We start from the raw sequence: 19,046 nt of genomic DNA, 5'->3' as shown, positions 1-19,046 counted from the left end.
ACTGCATATGTATTTTCTTTCCAGCTTTGAAGGGGCTCTGCTTCCAAGGCCAGTTTCTCATAACAATCAGAATCACTTTTTTTACTGTTTTGACCCTGTTTAAGCTTAGTGCACTTTACCTATTGTAGCCATTGTCGTACCCTGTACAGCAAATGCATAGTCAGCTGAGATGCTGCAGATGCCGTTGCCATTAGCTTAATGGAGTCACGTTGAGACAGGGTTATGTTTTGTTACACTATATGATGACGTAGGTGAAGGGAGGAAGTGACCACAGGCACACTTAACCTGGATCTTCTCTTGGGCAGGTCGATGAAGAGACAGTTCACTGCTGTGCTCCTCTTCTGCAGGTGTTTGCCTCTCTCTCTCTCTCTCTGGCTTTTCTAAAGTATGTTTCCCCCAAATGCATTGCGAGTTCTAGATGTGCATGGAAGGCAGCTGGGTGAAGAGTAGGGCATGTTGTTGCAGTAACCCAGTGAATGAGGCAAATAGATCAGTGTCCTCCCTGGACACGCTGCCACACACCCACAGTTTTCATATTTGTGGAGGTTTTGATACCTGTTTGTCTATTTGGATGTTCAAGTCAAGTTAATTATGTCTCTTTACTCAAACATTGATAAGTTTTGTGGTGAAACATTGAACATCCTTTCTTATGCGTACTTGAAACCCACAGCATGGCACTGGTCTGTATTCACCAATGTGGACACTGGAACAGAGGCACCCCTCTTCCATTAACTCAGTTCCTGATGACCACTCTCCCATCTCCTCTCAGCCTCTGCTAGCCCACTGTTTCACTCTCAGTTTCCATAGATACGATTAGGATTTTAGGTGGGGCCAGGCATCGGTTGGCCGTTCCTTCAGTCTCTTCTCTATATTTATCCCTGCACATCTTATAGACAGGGTAAATTTTGGGTTGGAGTTTTTGTGGGTGGGTTGATATTCTCCTCCCTCCACTAGGAGTCCAATCTAGTTATAGAGTGTCCCTCTTAAAAGACATCCCATCGGCGGGGGCCAACCCCTGACACTGTTAATGACATTATGCTATACTCACAGACAGGGAGCCTAGCATAGCTCTCCTCTGAGGGTCTCCACCCAGCAGCAGTTTGAAACAGATGCCGAGACTCACAGCCAAGCATTGAGCCAACTTAGGGAGTCTTATGGAAAAGTGTGGGAAAGTATAGAAGCACCAGGAGGGGATAGAAGCTCCACAAGAAGACCACGAGGGCCAGCTAACCAGGGCCCAGAGAGGCTTGCTGAGACTAAAGCATGAACCAAGGACCATGCATAGATTGGACCTCGGCCCCCTACGCAGATGTAGCTGAGGGGCAGCTCGGGCTTCATGTAGGTCACCTAGTAAGGGGAGCGGGGGCTGTCTCTCCCCTTTGGCAGGACTGCCTCAGGAGGCCACAGGGGAAGAGGATAAATTGAGTCCTGATGCAACCTGATGAGCTGAGGTGAGTGGGAGGGAGGGGGATTCTCATTTACTGAGGCATAGAGGATGAGGTGGAGGAAGAGAAAGGGAGGGTGGGACCAAGAGGAGAGGAGGGAGGTGTTACAGTCAGGATGTAAAGTGAATAAATAAATGAATAACTTAATTAGTAAAAAAAAAAGATTAGGCTTTGCTGATCTACTGTATAAGTGATACATGGTTTTTAAGAAAAAATTTTTTTTCATGTGCCTCTTTGGTTCCTTCATTGAGCTGCCTTAGAACTGAGAGACAAAATGTCTGAGACACCTTGGCCACAGAGGTGAGTTCTCAGCAAGGACTGTACGCTAGCAAGGGGGATGCAGCGAGTACCTCCACCCCTTCCTCTCACTAGTCCTGCCCGCTATGTCCCACAGCACTGTGTTGAGAGTGTCATGTGGGAACACACCATTTGAGCGAATCTGAGATGTCTAAGAAAGGCTTCACAAATAGGTGAATGGTTGTTAAGTATTTTGTATTGATAGTAGATGGAGACCAGTGGCCGTCACTCTTATCATTCTCATATCTGAAGAAAAATAAGAAAGACTGGAGGTGTGGCACAGGAGTAGAATCCTTGCCCAAAGTATGCTGGACCCTAGGTTTGATCTTCAGTTAAAAAATCAATAATTAAAAGGGGGAAAGAAAGAAGACACTGAGTCTAAAGGAATGAAGAGCACGTATTGAAGTTCCCTTCTTTGCTGCCAAGGAAGAGGAATTGGACCTAGGTTCCTCAGCCCACAATGCCCTGTTGGCTCACAATCTAACTTCTCCAGGAAGTTGTGTGACTTAAGTTCTAGTGGTGTTTTATTTTAACACACCAGGTAACCCTGTCAGCTCCACCTGGCCTGAGGTAGGACAGACCTTTCTTGCAACCCACAGCCTACTGTACAGACGGCCATGCCGTCACTTCCCAGCAATTACTGTATACCCAGAAAATAATTCAAATGTATTCACTCCAGGCTCAGAGCAGATGTAGGAGGAGAGGAAACAGACATTCCTAATTGCTGTGCTTGAAGTGAGAGCTATTATTGTGCAGCTAGTTAACTGACTCTCCCACAAATTGAATTCAAATGCATAAGGGAGGTGGAGAGCAAATCTGGTGGAGAAATTATACCTGTCATCTCCTGAGAGACTAATTAGACACCGCAAAGCCACCAGGTTGAGTCTTCCTTGTGCTTTGTGGCAGCAGGTTACCCTTCTGGAGTATCCCTCATGTTTGGGGAAAGGCTCTTCACGCATTCCGGAGCAGTTAGGACCCGCTTGCACCTTCTCTAGCTTAAATGGCTTGTGTAAGACAGGGCTATGTTAGCACCATCTAGATTTAAGTCATCAATTAGTTCATTCATTAGTAATTTGGGCTAGGTTGTATGCTTTCCTGTATAGAAAGTGTGTAATGAAACTTTATTGTATAAGCAATTTAGTGTTTCTTAAAAATATGATTGGGTAAATTACTCAAGTCACATGTCCCTAAATATAATCTTGTGCCTGGACCTCATTTGAATAATCAGTTCAGTTCATAGAATAAAAATGATTTGTTTCTTATGTTTATTCATTACTACTTCAGGAATTGAGCAAAATTGCTGCATCTGGATTAGCATGTTTGAGTGAGAAGCACTCCAGTCTCAGAAGATGGGCATTCCTCCTCCTGCTTACCAACAGCCACTTGCAGAGACCCCTGTAGGCTTCTGTCTCTAAGTGGCATAATTAGGTCTGCATCCAAGAATATAGATTAACACTGGCCTCTGGCAGCCAACACAAAGTGGCAGGTGTCTCATGTCCCCTCTCTCCAGACACACACTGCTGTGGCTTCCCTTCCAGCATGGCTTCTGATAGCCAGGAGAGAGTCTTCAGACAGCTGCTCCAGATGACTGCTGTGTCTTATCCTCAGGTCTCTGCTTTGGATTGCATCTTATCACTGGGGAGCTAACATCTGGTCCGTGGTACCTTGCAGCTTTTCCTGCTATAAGACTGTACCCTTGGATATGGGTGATGGTCCTATGGCCACATGTGAGCCGCTAGTTAGACACACAGCCTGCTGAACTAGAATACTGAGTGTTCAGGGCATTCTAAAGGAGAGTTAGCCCAGCAGTTCACAGCCTGGCATTGTGTCACAACTGCCTAGACACTGTTTCTGAACAAAAAAGCCATGGCTGGACCTTGAAAGGGTGGAATATATGTTACATCAGTTTTCTAGCTTGCTGTTTTTTTTTGCATTATTGCAATTTTTCTATTTATTTTTATTTTATTTCTATTTATTTCTTTTTCTAGTTTCTTAGGAGGGATGTTGAAGTTATTAACTTGATCCCTTTTATAATCTTAGTGTCCAGCCTCACAATACTCCCCTGAATTTCTCTCTTATCAGGGCTCCTTATATTTTTATTTATTTATTTATTTATTTATTTATTTATTTATTATGTATTGAGTGTTCTTTCTGCATGTACACCTGTAGGCCAGATCACATTACAGATGGTTGTGAACCACCATGTGGTTGATGGGAATTGAACTCAGGACCTTTGGAAGAGCAGGCGTTGCTCTTAACCACTGAGCCATCTCTCCAGCCCACTCCTTATATTTCTATGTATTGCTTTTACTATGGCCACAGAGGTCTTTGTACTCGATATCAAATTTAACTCTTGCCTATTCCGATGTGTTACTTTCATTTTCCAGATGTTTGAAATGGTTCTAGGCATCTTGCTGGTTTTGCTTTCTAATTGAACCGCACTGTGGTCCAAGAACATACTTTTAACTACCCATGTTGTGTGAAGTTTATTGAGATTTGCTTCATGGTGCAGATCTGGCCTATATTGGTGTGCATTTGGAAAGAAAGCCTTTTCTGCCCTTATTTAAAGTGTTCTATAAATGGGAGCAGTGAGAACATGGATTAGTTGGAGCTCCCACCACAAGTGGAGCTGTGTACCCCTGACATCATGCTGCTTGAGTGAGTGCAGGGAAAGAAAATGCATCACCTTGCCTCTGCCCTGGCCCCTGATGCTAAGAGGATGCAGCATCCATCTCTCCCCAGCCTTCAGCTCTTGGCTACTCCTGCTTTACAGCGTGACCTCAGGTGCATTGCAGAGCTGAGCGGGTGGCGGAAACAGTGCTTTCCGGGATGGTATTGTTGGAATTGAGTAAGGCAATTCAGGACAAAGCACTTAATTCAAAGCGTGGCACTGATTAAGTGGTTCTTCGGCAGCTGTGGTCATTGGTCAACACTGGGGCAGGTGAGGACTTGCTTCCATCTCTACATATGTGCGATGCCTGGGTTCCACCCATGTCAGCAAAGTAAATAAATAGAGACCCGGAGAAATAGTTTAAATAGACAAATATTTGGACATAAAATTAAAGAGAAGTGTCTGTTACTGGGAACTAAAGATCACTGTCTCACAGGCACATGGATCTATAGTAAGTGCTGCTATGGTTGGCCTTTTCACTGTTGTTCTTGCTATGATCATGGTAAGCATATGTATGTATGCGAGGGTTTTGTTACCATATATTATTTGTATGGAAAATGAGGTTCACTGTTTTCACACATGTGCAATGCACTTACATCAGATCCCTCTCCTCTCGCCCTCCCCTCCCTTCCCAACTCCAGCTGGTGCTCCCTTCCTCAGAGACACTGTTTTGATTTCATTCATACATATATCCATCCCACATTTTAGGGAAAACGCGGTATTTTTGATTCTCGTCTTTCTGAGTGTGGTGGCTGTCCAGTTGGTGGTGCGTTTTGGGGGAAGGCTTAGCGGGAATAGCTTTTCCAGAAGAAGCATGTGGCCAGGGCACGCTTTTAGGTTTCAAAGTCATGCACCATTCCCAGGAAGCCCTCTCTGCTTCCTGCTTGGGGTTCAGTATGTGAGCTTTCAGCTTGCTGCTCCAGCTGCCATTCTTAATTGCTGCCATACTTCCCCACCCTGATGGTAGTGGACATTTATCCCTGTGGAGCAGTAAGTCCAAAATAAACCCTTTCTTCTATAAGTTGTCTTGCTCATGGTGTTCCGCCAAAGCAATGGAAAAGCAATACATGCAGCAAGACTGGCCTTTTTCACTTAACATGCTCTCTATGTAGTTCCACCTGTTTCTGTGCAAAGGACATAGATTCCTTGTCCTTTACAGCTGAAAAAAAATTCTGTTGTGTAGATACACTGTGTTTTCCTTTATGCACTCATCTGTTGATGGGCATCCAGGATGAGCCCATTTCCTTGCTGTTGTGAATAGAGATTCACTAAACCCAGATGTGAAAGTGTCTCTGTGGTTGACTATGTAGTCCTTTGGGTGTGTGTGCAGGAGTGGCATAGCTGGAGAAAACATAAACTCCTTTTCTAATTTTGCCAGATCTTCTGTAGTGATTTCCACAGGGACTGTGCTAATTCACCCCATCGGTAATGAGTAAGAATCCAAGGTTTTCTTCCCAGATGAGGATCCCCAGGGTAGACAATACTCTGTGAGAATAGTTTTTTTCTGTGTTCCTTAGTTTGTTTCATCAATCTTCCTGATGCTCTAAGGTACCTGGGCCTGCTGTCAGCTTTGGAGATTCCTCAGTGGCACATACCACATTCTTTGTTGTCCTGGAGTGTGTATTACATAGGGAACAGACAGAGATAAGTGGATGGCACATGGTTCACCACTATAAGGAAGTTCAAGCCTAACAGAGTGTGTGTGTGTGTGTGTGTGTGTGTGAGAAAGAGAGAGAGAGAGAGAGAGAGAGAGAGAGAGAGAGAGAGAGAGAGAGAGAGAGAGATGTGTGTGCAGGGGAAGGGAGACATGTGGGCACCCCGTCCTTCCTGGAGTTCAATCTGACAACAGCCTGCCCTCTCTGGCTTCAGCCTTCCCTCCAGCCCTGCCTGTCTTGCTCTGTAAAATTTAGCTTAGAAAATGTTTTCCCTGTGTCCTTTCCCCTGCTCTTGTCCAGTCTTTGTTCAGTTCCACTGCCATCTCTGCCCGAGTTAACAGCGTTGAGATTGGGACTCCAAGGTCCCTTTTTGGGAACGCTTTCTCTGAGCTCTCGGTGAGCCTGGGTTTGTGGCACACGTCCTCCAGCTGCTTTCCTCACACTCACTACACCTGTCTCTGTTTGATCTTTTATCCATCTGCCACCATGCCAGGCTGTGTACTCTGTGTGGGCTGGAACCAGGCCTGTGCTGATTCCCTTTCAGAAATATGTCTTAGCAAAGGATTAATATCCACAGTGCATAAATAACTAAAAAACAAAACAAAAAAAAGGAGTTGAAAAAGCAAATGGCCCATTCGAAAAAGTGTTATGTATCTGAACGGAGTTCTCAAGTGATGAAATTAAAGTGGCTGAGAAGTGTCTCAAAAAGTGCACATCATCTTTAAAATCAGAGAATGTAAATTAAAACAAATTCGAGATTTCATCTTACCTCAGTCAGGATGGCAACGATCAAGAAAAGAAGGGCCAGCAAATGCTAGTGGGGGTGCGGGGGGAAAAGGGAACCCTCATTTACAACTGATGGGATTAAAAACTGGGGCAGCCACTATGGAGATCACTGCGGAGAACTCTCAAACAGTCAAAAATAAACTTGTCATGCAACCCAGCCATACCACTCCTTGACATATGCACAAAAGACTTGACATCCTACTTGCTCAGCCATATTCCCTGGCGCTTCTTCATTCACAAAAGCCAGACAATTGAAACAACGTATGTTCTCCAAATGATTAATACGTAATGAAAAATGTGGTGCATACACATTGTGGAATGCTATTCAGATGTGAAGGAAAATGAAATCATGAGATCTTTAGATGTACAGAAGTATGAACTACTACCTCAGGTGAGGTAATCCCACCCCAGAAAGACAAATGCAGCGTCTTCTCTCTCTCTGCAGTTCTTAGCTTCAGTCTTTAGCTACAACATGGAGTAACCTCAGGAACCAATAAAGTACAAAGGTGCCCTGGGAGACAGGAGGAACTCTGAGATAGGAATGGCACAATAGAGGTAATTTGAAGGAGGAAACAGTTAAAACAAGGAGAGGGAATCTACCTGGCAATAGGTCAGAAAAGTCAGTTCAAAAGGAGAAGGAGGAGGACTTTCTCAAAAAAGTCATAAGGCATTTCATGGTTTAGTTCTCTAAAATTGCATGTGATAATGCATGTATATTAAGTGAAATCACCTTGCATGGGCAGCTCATGATCCCCAGTTACCATAGCGAAACCCCAATGCCAGGCATGAGAAACCACTTTTTAAGTTGTGGTTCAAGGGAGTTCAAGAGAGACCCCTCAAGCAATATTGCTGTTGCCCTTGGTAGCTTCCCAGAGGTTAAAGGCAAGTCCATATTGCTGAATACAATAACATTTGGACATAAGACATAAAATACCCAACCCGGATCTGACTTGAGGACTCGTTTTCATTGTACTGGAAAGTGCCGTGAGAGCCTCCACGGGGGGAGAAATAACCAATAGTGCTACATAGCTGCAACACTTGTGAACTAATATGGAAGGGGAAAAATCTCATGGGCCCTTACCCATGGACAGAGAACTGCAGGCACCTAAGGAATGCTTGGAGTGCTGGGAATGGGAGAATGTATTTTCCAGGGATAAGTTGCTTAGTTGGTTATGCAATACAAAGTGTTAAGCCCCAAATTGTAATCATATACACTCAAGCAACACTAAATGGACTGAGTATGTTGTGCATTCCTGCTCGTGTGTGTGTGTCTGTGTGTGTGTGCAGCAATTAGAAAAGAGATTATGAATTTCAAAGGGAACATGAAGGGTACACAATACACAGGAAGGGTTGGATGGAGCAATGGAGTAAAGGAAATAATATACTTTTATTTTAATTTAAAAATTAAAATGGCATGAGCCCAGGGTCTATAGAAGATGACCAAACAGTCCAAAGTATTTCTGTGTGACAAAAACATTTACTCCCGTAGAAAGGTCCGTTGCTCTCCAAATCAGGAGAGAAACAGACTTAGCAAGGGTCCCCATAGACGTCTGTTCCTGACACAAGGGGGCTGCTGTGCCTCGTCCTGAACGATCAGAGCTAAGCTCTATTTTTTTTTTTTGGCATGATTGCCCGATTTAAAGCAATGTCGTTCATGAGTAAAGTGTAACTTTTGAGAGCAAGATGCACCCCTGAGCAGAGAGTAACCTTGAGCACAAATTTTGATCTTAGAAAAAAAAATGCTGACTTGGGGAGGGATTCTTGACAGATGGCCTCTTTAAAAATTGATCAGTTTTGTTTCTTTCTTTCTTTGTTTGTTTATTTTTAATTTTTAGTCCCGTTTAGTCCTTTGATAGAAAAGAGAGTGCATTTCGTTTACATTTCCTATACCCTCCTTCTGCCCTGGCACAAGGTGATAGGTAGCTCCTACTACAGCATGCTTGCCTCAGCATAATACTCCTATTGCACTTGCCCATTCTGCTCATTGAGAGTGGTCAGCTAGATACTCTTCCAGAAGGCAAAAGGGCCTGTATTTAGAGAGTGACTCCCTTGCTCTCAGGCAGAGGTAGGCCTGCAGCTAAGTCTCACTTCTGGGGGAGACCATGGATGACTGCTTCCTTCCTCACTGTGCCCTCGTGGACTCCCTGAGAAGTTGTGGGTTCTGGGTTCAGGCAAGCATGGGAGACATTAGCTTGTCTGGCTCTGTTTGCAAGAGTTTGCAGAACAAGGAAGCTCGCCTGCATCCTGGTAGTCATGGCTGTTACTGGGATTCACCCACTGACTTCCACATCCAGGATTCCTGCAGATCCCGTGGGGATATTACTTGGGTATCTGACCTCAGAAAGGGTAGGGGCTCTCTAATGCAGGCCAGATGGAAGTTCTGTATGTCCTTTAATAAAAATTTTTTTGAGACAAGGTTTCTCTGTGTAGCCTTGGCTGTCCTAAGACTAGTTTTGTAGACCAGGCTGGCCTCAAACTCAGCGATCCGCCTGCCTCTGCCTCCTGAGTGCTGGGATTAAAGGCGTGCGCCACCACGCCCGGCGAAGTTCTGTATTTCTCAGGGTTGGTCATAGGACACTGTTGTGTTTTCTCAGTCACCTTTCTTTTCCTCCTGGACAGTGTTTCTGGCTATTTCTTTTCTGATCAAACACATTTTCCTTGGAAACACTTGCAGCTTCCTGAGTTTGGGATGTGAGTTGTCTCCAGCATAAGACAGTCAAGCTCTGAATGTTTGAGTTCTGTGTGTGCAGAATCTACTGACTGCAGAGCAGAGATTTCTTTTAAAAACTGTGTTAATATTGTGCATGCACAGGTGTTTAAAAATAACTATTTTAACATTATTTCCTAAGCAGTGCAACAACCATTTATATAGCACTTTCATTGCATTAGTATCAGAAATCATCCAGAGACTGTGATAGTCTTTGTAAGAGGTAGGTGTAGCTTGGTGGCAAAGCTCTTTGCAGGGATGTGGGAGGCTCTGGCTTCCATCCTCAGTGCCAGAAAGACAGAAAGAAAACCACCTCACTAAATCAGCGTAATATCTGTTTAGGTTGCCTGGGGCTTTCGTTCCTGTAGCACCCAACAACCAGCCTCACTGGGATCCTGAGAAAACTGAAAACTGGATCTTCAAAACAACACAATCTCCACAAGAGGGTGGACATGGGGCAAAAAGACATTTCAAAGCTCCACAAGGACAATAGGAAGAAATAAGCACAGTAAAAACCAGACGAGTTGGGTAAACTGCTTCATACTGTTGCAGCAGCCTACGTGCCAGTTTGGGGTCTATTTCTGTCTAGTTTTCAAGTGAGGTATGTAAATGCTGGTGCTGGCACCTCTGCTTTTCTCCAGCTTTGCTGGTGCACGCATCATTCATTTCGAAGCGTTGCTACTAGGTATGTGAATTTACGGGTTTCATGCCCTCTTGATTAACTGGCTGCTTTGTCAGTGTGAACTGTCTTCATCCCTGGTGGTACTCCGAATTTGACATATCAGTTCAGCTTTCCTGGCACCAGTGTCGGGATGGGGCAGGCCTTCCATTCCCATCACTTCTAACGTACCCTGGCTGCTCTGTTTGCGCTTTATTTCTGGTAGGCGTTTAGCAGGTGAGGCTTCAGTTTCGTTGGCTCTGCCCCAGCAGTCTGCTCTTAGCACATTGCCTGAGACTATTGGTGTGATTTTAAGCCTAGGGCCCTCATCTGTTTTCTGTTGGTCCTTTCTCTTTGTTGTTTACTTTCCTTTTTTTATGTTCTGTTTTCTTATATTTTTAATGAGTGTTAATTCATGATTTTGTAGTATTACAAATTTACTATGCACAGTAATTTGTCCGTGGGTTAATAAACCGGTTTACATTAATATAAAAAGTCAAGATAATTTTTCTTCATGCTAGAAACTCGAGTGTGTTATTTTTAATCTAAGTAGACATTATCAGTTTAAGGATGTGTCACTGGCATCTTTTGTATCGATTAGTATTTTTTTTTCTTTTTATTTATTCTTCTCTCATACAGTGCTTCCCAATTTCAGCCTCTTCTCCTTCTGCTCCTCTCAGACTCCCCGTACCTCCCTTCTACACCAGATCCACTGTTACTTTGTTTCACTTCAGAAAAAAAGCAGGCCTCCCGGGTATATCGCCCAAACCAGGATGTGGTAAGAGTAGGCACAAATCATCATATGAAGCTTGGCCAAGGCATCCTAGTAGGAGGAAACGGGTGTCAAGAGCAGATGGAAGAGTCAGAGACACCCCACTCCCAATATTAGTGTTTTCCTTAAACTGTGTTCAATTTGTGAATTTTATTAAAATGACATTTTATTGTATATTTTTTGGTAATTCTGTACATGGTCACGGGGCTCCACCGCACACTGAGCTCACCTAGTTCAAGTAGAGTCTCAGGGCCGGGACCGTGCACGCCAAGCTCAGCCAGGGAATCTGGGCCCAAACTGTGCAATGAGTTCAGCTAGGGTTGCAGGGCCCAAATCTTGCACTGAGTCCCCTCTCCCGCAGCAATACCCACCGGTCACCACACCAATTGCCTCTGCCAGAGGGTTCCCAGCTACAAAACTCAGCTGCCGCCCCTGCCGCTCTGGTCCAAGAACATCTGCACTCCTCCCGTGTGCAGGGGTACGCAGGTTTTCTGTATTTTGATCCTTTTGAACTGTGGAATACTCCCGCTGTAGAGGGGTGGGGAGCTTGGTGTTCCTGGTTCAGAATTCTATGCAATTCCCTGAATCGTTTACTGGAGCTTCTAAACACGGTCCACACTGCTCGCCGCCATCTTGGATCTTCCGAGCCTATTTCTTCTTCGTAGTTAATTGTTAGGAGGGCCTGACTTCTGTGGACCCAGTTCCACAATGCACAGGTGTTAGGGTCTCATATCCATGTGGTGCTTATAAGATCATATTTCATAGTCCCTCTTTTTATCCTTCAACTCTTATATTCATTCTGCCCCCTCTTTTGTGATGTTTTCTGAGTCCTAATTAAGGTGGTGGTGTAAGTATCTTGTTTAGGGCTTAGCCCTCAAGTGTCCTTTTTTCTTAGCATCTTGTCTAACCAAGGGTCTTTGTATTTGTCTCTGTTGATTTTAGGAGGAGACTTTTCTGTTCAAGTCTGAGAGCACTGTTTGTCTGTGGATGTAAACATAGATATGTAAGGGGTAGTTTGATTCTATGTTAATGCGGCTAAGCAACCATATTAACTCTCACCCTCCACCACCCTTTTAGTCATGGCTAAGCATAGATTTTTTTCTCTTGTAGAGCAAATCCCAAGTCAGACTAGAGAATATTTGGTTACTCCTATATGTTGTGCCACTTTTTTTTTATCAATAGGTATATCTGTATAGCAGCTTGGTATTATAATTCTTAGATTTTAAATCTGGGTTAGACTGCCAATGTCTTTACCTAGCAGTCTTCTCCATAACCCCATTTGGTACCATGAAAAAAACAGTTTGGAGGAATCTCATAGTTCCATTACAGTGTGATTTTCTTCATCTTATATCCATTGTATGTTGCATTTGCAACTACTAGTAGTAGTTTCTTATGACTAGTTACAGTGGGTAACCAAGAGAAATTGCAAGTGCTTGTGTTGTTTTGGTGGCTCTCTAGATCAGCACATCTTTGTGTTATAATTTTTCTCTGTCTAAAGGATTTCCTATAAATTCTCCTTTAGCACACGGCTTTTGGCAATAGATTCTTTTAGTGCCTGTATGCCTGAAATTAATGGTTTTGTTTTTTGTCTTCCTTTTATATCTATTATTAAAATATAATTGATAAGCTATAAAATTCATTGGCTTGAAGTTTATAGCCCAGTGCTTTTATTGTATTTATAAAGTTATGCAGCCATTATTTAAGGTTAGAGCATTTCCATCACCTCCAAGGGAAGAAAGTTCGGTCTCATCCATTGCCCTTACCCTCCTAGCATTTGAAGTAACTGAAGAAGTTTCATTTCTGTTCTGTAGAGTACTATTATGGACTTTTGAGGTGACGGAATCAGTATGTGTGGGATTTTGTGACTGATTGATCGCCTTTAGTATTTCCAAGTTTCATCTTGTCCTGGTAGTATTTTGTCATCTTGACACAAGCTAGAGTTATCCAGGAAGAAGGACTTCAATTGAGAAAATGCCTCTGTACGACTGGATGGAGTCAAGTCTGTAGGACAAACTTTTGGTTGAATATTCATGTGGGAGAACACAGGTGACTGTGGTTAGCATCACACCTGGCAGGTGATTCTGGGTGTGTAAGAAAGCATGGTGAATGAGCCATGAAAAAGAAGCCAGGAAGCACAGCGCCTGCTTCATGTTCAGTAAGCACAGCCTCCATGTTCTTGTGTTTAGCTCCTCCTGCCTTGGCTTCCCTGATGACAGACTGTGATCTGAATGCCAAATAAACACTTTCTTCCCCAGGTTGCTTTTGGTCATGGCAAACCAGACCACATTTCTTTAGTAGCTTGCACCAATATCTCATTTATGCTATTATTTTAATTGCCATCTGGTATTCAGTTGTGTGGATATTTTTTAATCTTTGGGTTTTTTTGTTGTTGAATTAATTTATAGAAAGTAAAGAATTAATTCTCCAAGTATTATGGGGCTGCAGAGGTGTCTCAGTAGTTTGGAGCTCTTGCTGTTCTTCCAGAGGACCCGAGCTTGGTTTACAGCACTCACACTGGGTGGCTCCCAGCCACCAATAACTTCAGTTCCAAGGGAGCCAACTCTTTTGGCCTTTCTTGGCACCTGCACTTACATGCACATACCCACATACAGACATAATTAAAAAATAACAAAAGTAATAAAAGTAAATATTTAAATAGTCTCCATGTAGTACATATTGAATCGCCATTTTATGCATTTATGGCAATTTCAGTCCTATCCTAGACTATATTGTTGTGTACTATATTCCTTAATATATTGACCATTTATCATTTGAAGATATTCTTTCACCATAGTAGTATCTAATGATGCATATTTGCCTACTACTCTAGCTGTCGGTATCTCTGTTGATCCTTTCACTATATGTCAGTTCCCTGTTTTTATCTGAGGCATTCTGTATCTTTGAGTACCACACAGTAACTACTGGAAGGAACACCTTCTGTTTCTTTGGATCTAGTATGTGTTCTAAAGACAACATGATGTCAGATATTGTTTCATGTCTGTTTTCATAATATCCACGCTTTATATTATTTGATGAATTTAGCTTTGATGTGATCATTAATTTGGGTTTGCTGATCTAAATGTCTGTGCTTTCCAGGCTGTACTGTCCCTGTTACCTCTCTTTTTTTTTTTTTTATTTTGTGATTATTTTGTAGTAAAATACTATAGTTTTAAAATGATTTCTAGTTAAAAGGTATTTTGGTATTGTAATTCCATGAAAAAAACCACATCATCAAAATTATTTTCTGCTTTTCTAAGTTTTAGTTAACCATGAGAAGGCACTCCAAATATCTCTATTCATTTATGCTTTGTGTTGTTATACATGTTACATGTATGTTGCAAACCTCAAAATATATTATCATTGTTTTATACAGTACTCTATAATTAAAATGGTTTCGATTTAACGGAATGCTTATTTTAGTTGTAGACTCTTGTACTTTGTTCCTGTACATTAGAGTTAACACATGGGTCATTTCTCTTCTTCAGCAGCTCGGCTCCCACACATCTCCCTTCTGCTATACTGATAAAAGTATTATGTTTTAAATTATTTTAAAATATCTTATCTAAATATATTATGTTGTTGTTTAAACATATTTAGTGTTAGCTCTAACACATACACATTTTATGCAATTGATTTCAAGTTATAAAGAAGACAAAGGGTGGGTGTAGCTCAGCTGGAGAGTATTGCTAGGCATCTGCAAGATCTCAGTTCAATCACTAGCACCAGCCCCGGAGGAAGAATATATAGACATTATTCCATGAAGCCATCCTATACCTGGATAAGTGTCTTTACTGGGGATGCTGTTGTGATTTTTAAGTACTATCCTGCCTCTTGCTTTCAGCTTAAAGAATGCCCTTTGCTTTCCTGGGACAGGCATGCTTACTGTAAGCAGTTCCCTAAGCTTTGGTTTATCTATGAGTCTTCCGGCGTTACCCTTATTTTATTTTTTTTGAATCTCAATTGTTCCTGATAATCTAATTGAATTGAATTTTCAAGAGCTTTCCCTTACCTTTGAGTTTCTACAGTTTGCCTGTGTTGCATCGTATCATTCATTTCTTTGCATTCACCTCCTTGGGATTCCTTGGAATGACTGAATATGGGGGATGGAATAAAGTGCAAGAGTCTGCACTAAAAATAAACATTTCATTAAATGGGAAACATTTTAATTATATAGTACTACATAAAAGGCTTACCCTTTAAGAGCTCTTGCTGCTCTGCCTGAAGATTCCAGTTTGATTCTTATTACCCATGTCAGACTATGTCACAATTGTAACTTTAGCTCTGTGGTATCTGATGCCCTCTTTTGGCCTCTACTGACAACTGCCCACATGTGGTATACACACACACACACACACACACACACACACACGAGATTAAGTAAATGGTAAACAAAACACTATTTATTCAGTGCAGATGGGTGCCGCTTCCCTCTAACCCTAGCAACAGGGAGGAAGGGCAAAGGGAACACTGACAAGTGTGGGGCCAGTCTGCATTTCTCAGCTAGTTCCAGGCCAATCAGCCTTACAGTGAGACACTGTCTCAGATAATCATAGAATCCTCAAGCAAAGAAAAACAATATTGTGAAGGAACGTTTTTGCATCCTCAAATATGTATTTATCTGTCCTTTTACCTCTACTTTTTGGGTATACCTATGCTACATATGTCACATACACACATGTGTACACACACACACACACACACACACACACACATACACGTACACACACACACACACCTCCCTGAGTGTAGGACAGAAAGATTAATGTGGACCTCTCTTATTAATTTGTAATTCTTGCACATTTTTTGTACTTGTTACATAGGTAATGTTATAATAGTTTGATACTAATTTTCTAGCCTTTACAAATTCATGCCTTTGCCCTTTGGCCTTCTTGTTTATATTTTAATGACTTATCTAACAAACAGAGAAATTTGCTTCAAGTAGGCAGACTTTGATGTCGCTATTTGGAACTCCTACCCTTTTTTTTTTCTTTGGTCTTTGGCATTGCTCTCTGATGGGTCTTGCATAGAAAAATTTGAACTACTTACTGGTCAGAGTTTCCCCATAAAGCCCCTTAGCTAGTTGGATTCATTGCTTTTATCAATGGATGTCTGTGTGACCTTAAGGCTGCTGCCACTGTTCTGGAATCTCACACCTTGTTCTCTATTTAGCTATGGATTATTATCTTGATTATCTTTCACACTCCTAGGAAGTTGAAGCTTTGGTCACACAGAGACTACTAAAAGTGGACATGGTTTCCTTAATTAAAGTTCTGCCTCCTTGGGAAGTGTTGCTGTTTCTCTTACAGCCAGTTGTCATTCATAGTGGTGTTTAAGCCGTTGCGTTAGTAACATTTCCGATCTTTTGGCAAGCATCCTTTCATAGCAGTGCACCATGTGTTTCTCTCTCCTGCCCTTGAACTGCTTGACCAGGTACACAGGTCATCTGGTGTCCTGAGATGACTGGGATTCCAGGAGAGTGTATCGTGGCTGCTGCTTATGTTTCCCAGTTCTGGCCTTTGTCTCGGTCTGATTGGCTGATTATTTTTCTCATTGTATTTTTCTTTTTTGCTCAATCATGTGTTCAGGGTATTTTTTGTTTTTTTTGGCAGATGCTGTGATTTTTTTCTTGTTGACAGTTGGTATTTTTATAATCTTGTAAATATACTTGAATACATTATTTAATATATTTAAGTTCATCAGAAGCAATCTGATCCTTTGAATTCTGTCTTTCAGTTTTGCTGGGCAGATTTCGGTGCTTTAGCACTTCTGGATTCGAGTCACTCTAGCTGTTAGGAACAGTGGGTATTCCCTGTCCTGTGGATACACTGGATGCCATTGTGTGGTCTTTAGTGGTTTTCAATAGTCTTCTAACACACAGGATATGATTCCTTAAGAGGGGTCCTTTTTAGACCCCAACAGTCCCTCAGCAGATTGGGCTCTGTGAACTCTTGCAGACTTGGTCTGTTTGGACTCTGAGCTTAGTGTCCTAGCTCAGAGACTTACCCTTGCTTGCCGTGATTGGGCTGGTGCAGGGGCCGGGCCCCTTTCCGCCTCTTTTTTTCCACAATGGCCACTGTTATTTGGTGTTTCTTTTCATAACTCACATATTGAAAACCACCATTTCAATATTTTCTCAACTTGTAAATTATTATTTCAAGTGAGTCCAGTTCCTGTTGTGCTATCTCAAGTGGGGTTTGATGTTGTAGTGTGTTACCTCTCTGCAGGTTCACATTTGATTTTAAATCTCTCTTGCCATTGGATTGAACAGCTAAGGATATTTGCACTTCCTTTTAGTCACTCTTGTTTTAGGATTTTCCTCATCCAGCCTTATTTGTTTCAAGGCAGGGGCAGGTGTGTGCTGGCTGGGTGCTCAGCTGTTCTCATACTGGACTGATACCCAGATTCCAACATCTCTAAAGTAGCAGCAGGAATGGGAAAGGTGAAGCAATATACTCATTGCCCAGTGGTCTGCTTTCTCTCACTGGCATTTGAATGAGGACAGAAGGCAATTTTTGTTGAAACAGATGTCTCAGCATCTCAGAATATGCAGGGAAAAGACTCTTATTTGAGACTGTTTGGATGGTATTACCTCATGTGTGAGTTTTATTTCACTGTGATGAGACACATGAGATAATTATTAACAACAGAAGGTCTGTTCTGGCTCACAGTGATCTAGGCTCACTAGTCCAGGATCAGATGGGCATATTGCTTTGAAAACTCCTGTGGGAGAACTCTACACAGCAAAGACACTTTCATGTCTTACCAGGCAGCAAAGACAGGGAAGATTCTAGGGTGTCACAGTTCCTTGTGGTCAACAACCTAAGGACAACCCATTAAGTTCCACTTCTGGAAAGTTCTAACATCTCCAAATAGGCTATAGGCTAGAGACTAACCCTTAACACATATGCTTTGGGAGGCTTATCAGATCCAAACTGTAGCGTCTTCTGATGGACATGATGCTAATATAGAAAAATTTTAAGTGATTATATTAGACACCGTTATTATTTTTACCAGTGGCAACAGTGAAAGCTTCAACTTTTAAATCATTCTCATGAATAAACCTAATCTTCCAGCAACAAGCACATTTTTTAAATAATATTTTCTTCAAACATTCAGAACATTTCAGTTTTCTGTCTCTTAACCAGAATAATAATGCAATATGTTCAAGTCCCTCACCTGAATTCACTGTTAAGAACACTGGGCAGTACATCCATTACTTTGCTGGGACACAGGGAATTTCTAGTATTGTCCATGATAACATATTCAGTGTTTTGCATCCATCTCATTTCCCTGGCCATGGGTGGGGCTCCAGGGCAGCTTCTGTGCTCAAGGAAGACCATTCTAATCTCAAATCCTCATAGAAACTTTAGGAATAAGAGGAGTAAAACAATACATGTTTAAACTCACCGTTCCCTTCAACATTTGACCTGGTATTTAGAATGATGAAGTAATCTGCTTTGCATGCAATATTGTTTATTTTGGTACTTACTGTCTTTTTTTTTTTTTGAAAGATACTATACTGTAAACAACACATAATGTACAAAGTAGTAGACTACTCGTGCTTTACTCTGAGCCTGTTAGTGTGAATATTTTCTCATTCTTTTTTTATATTTTATTAATTTATTCATATTACATCTCAATGGTTAGCCCATCCCTTGTATCCTCCCATTTCTCCCTCCCTCCCATTTTCCCCTTACTCCCCTCCCCTATGACTGTGACTGAGGGGGACTTCCTCCCCCTGTATATGGTCATAGGGTATCAAGTCTCTTCTTGGTAGCCTGCTATCCTTTCAAGCTGCTGTTATTTTGTTTACTGTAATGAACGTCCAGCATTACATACTCTCCCCTCCCCATTTCCATATAATATTGTATCATTGATTCTCAGTTATCATGAAATGTCTCAATTCTGCGATTGGATTGTTTCATATTTCTGGGTTGCTGCCTGTGTGTTCAGCTTTAGGCTTTCATCACGGTGAGCTACATCAGTGCACCAAGGTTCCAGCTACCATCCGACCTTCTTATTAGTTGTCTGTTGGGTGAAATAAGCCACCTCAAG

The 19,046-nt window shown here is 42.1% G+C and overlaps 1 protein-coding gene across 1 annotated transcript in view; it reads left to right on the top strand.

The window, feature by feature from the left end:
• Window positions 1-19,046, top strand: part of GABRG3 (gamma-aminobutyric acid type A receptor subunit gamma3) — a 552,883-nt gene that overhangs the window by 10,538 nt on the left and 523,299 nt on the right. The gene's annotated exons all lie outside the window — the stretch shown is intronic.

This window comes from Acomys minous, assembly GCF_964271855.1.
Source record: "Acomys minous genome assembly, chromosome: 2".
Taxonomy (NCBI): domain Eukaryota; kingdom Metazoa; phylum Chordata; class Mammalia; order Rodentia; family Muridae; genus Acomys; species Acomys minous.
This window is presented reverse-complemented; position numbering and strand designations above follow the sequence as displayed.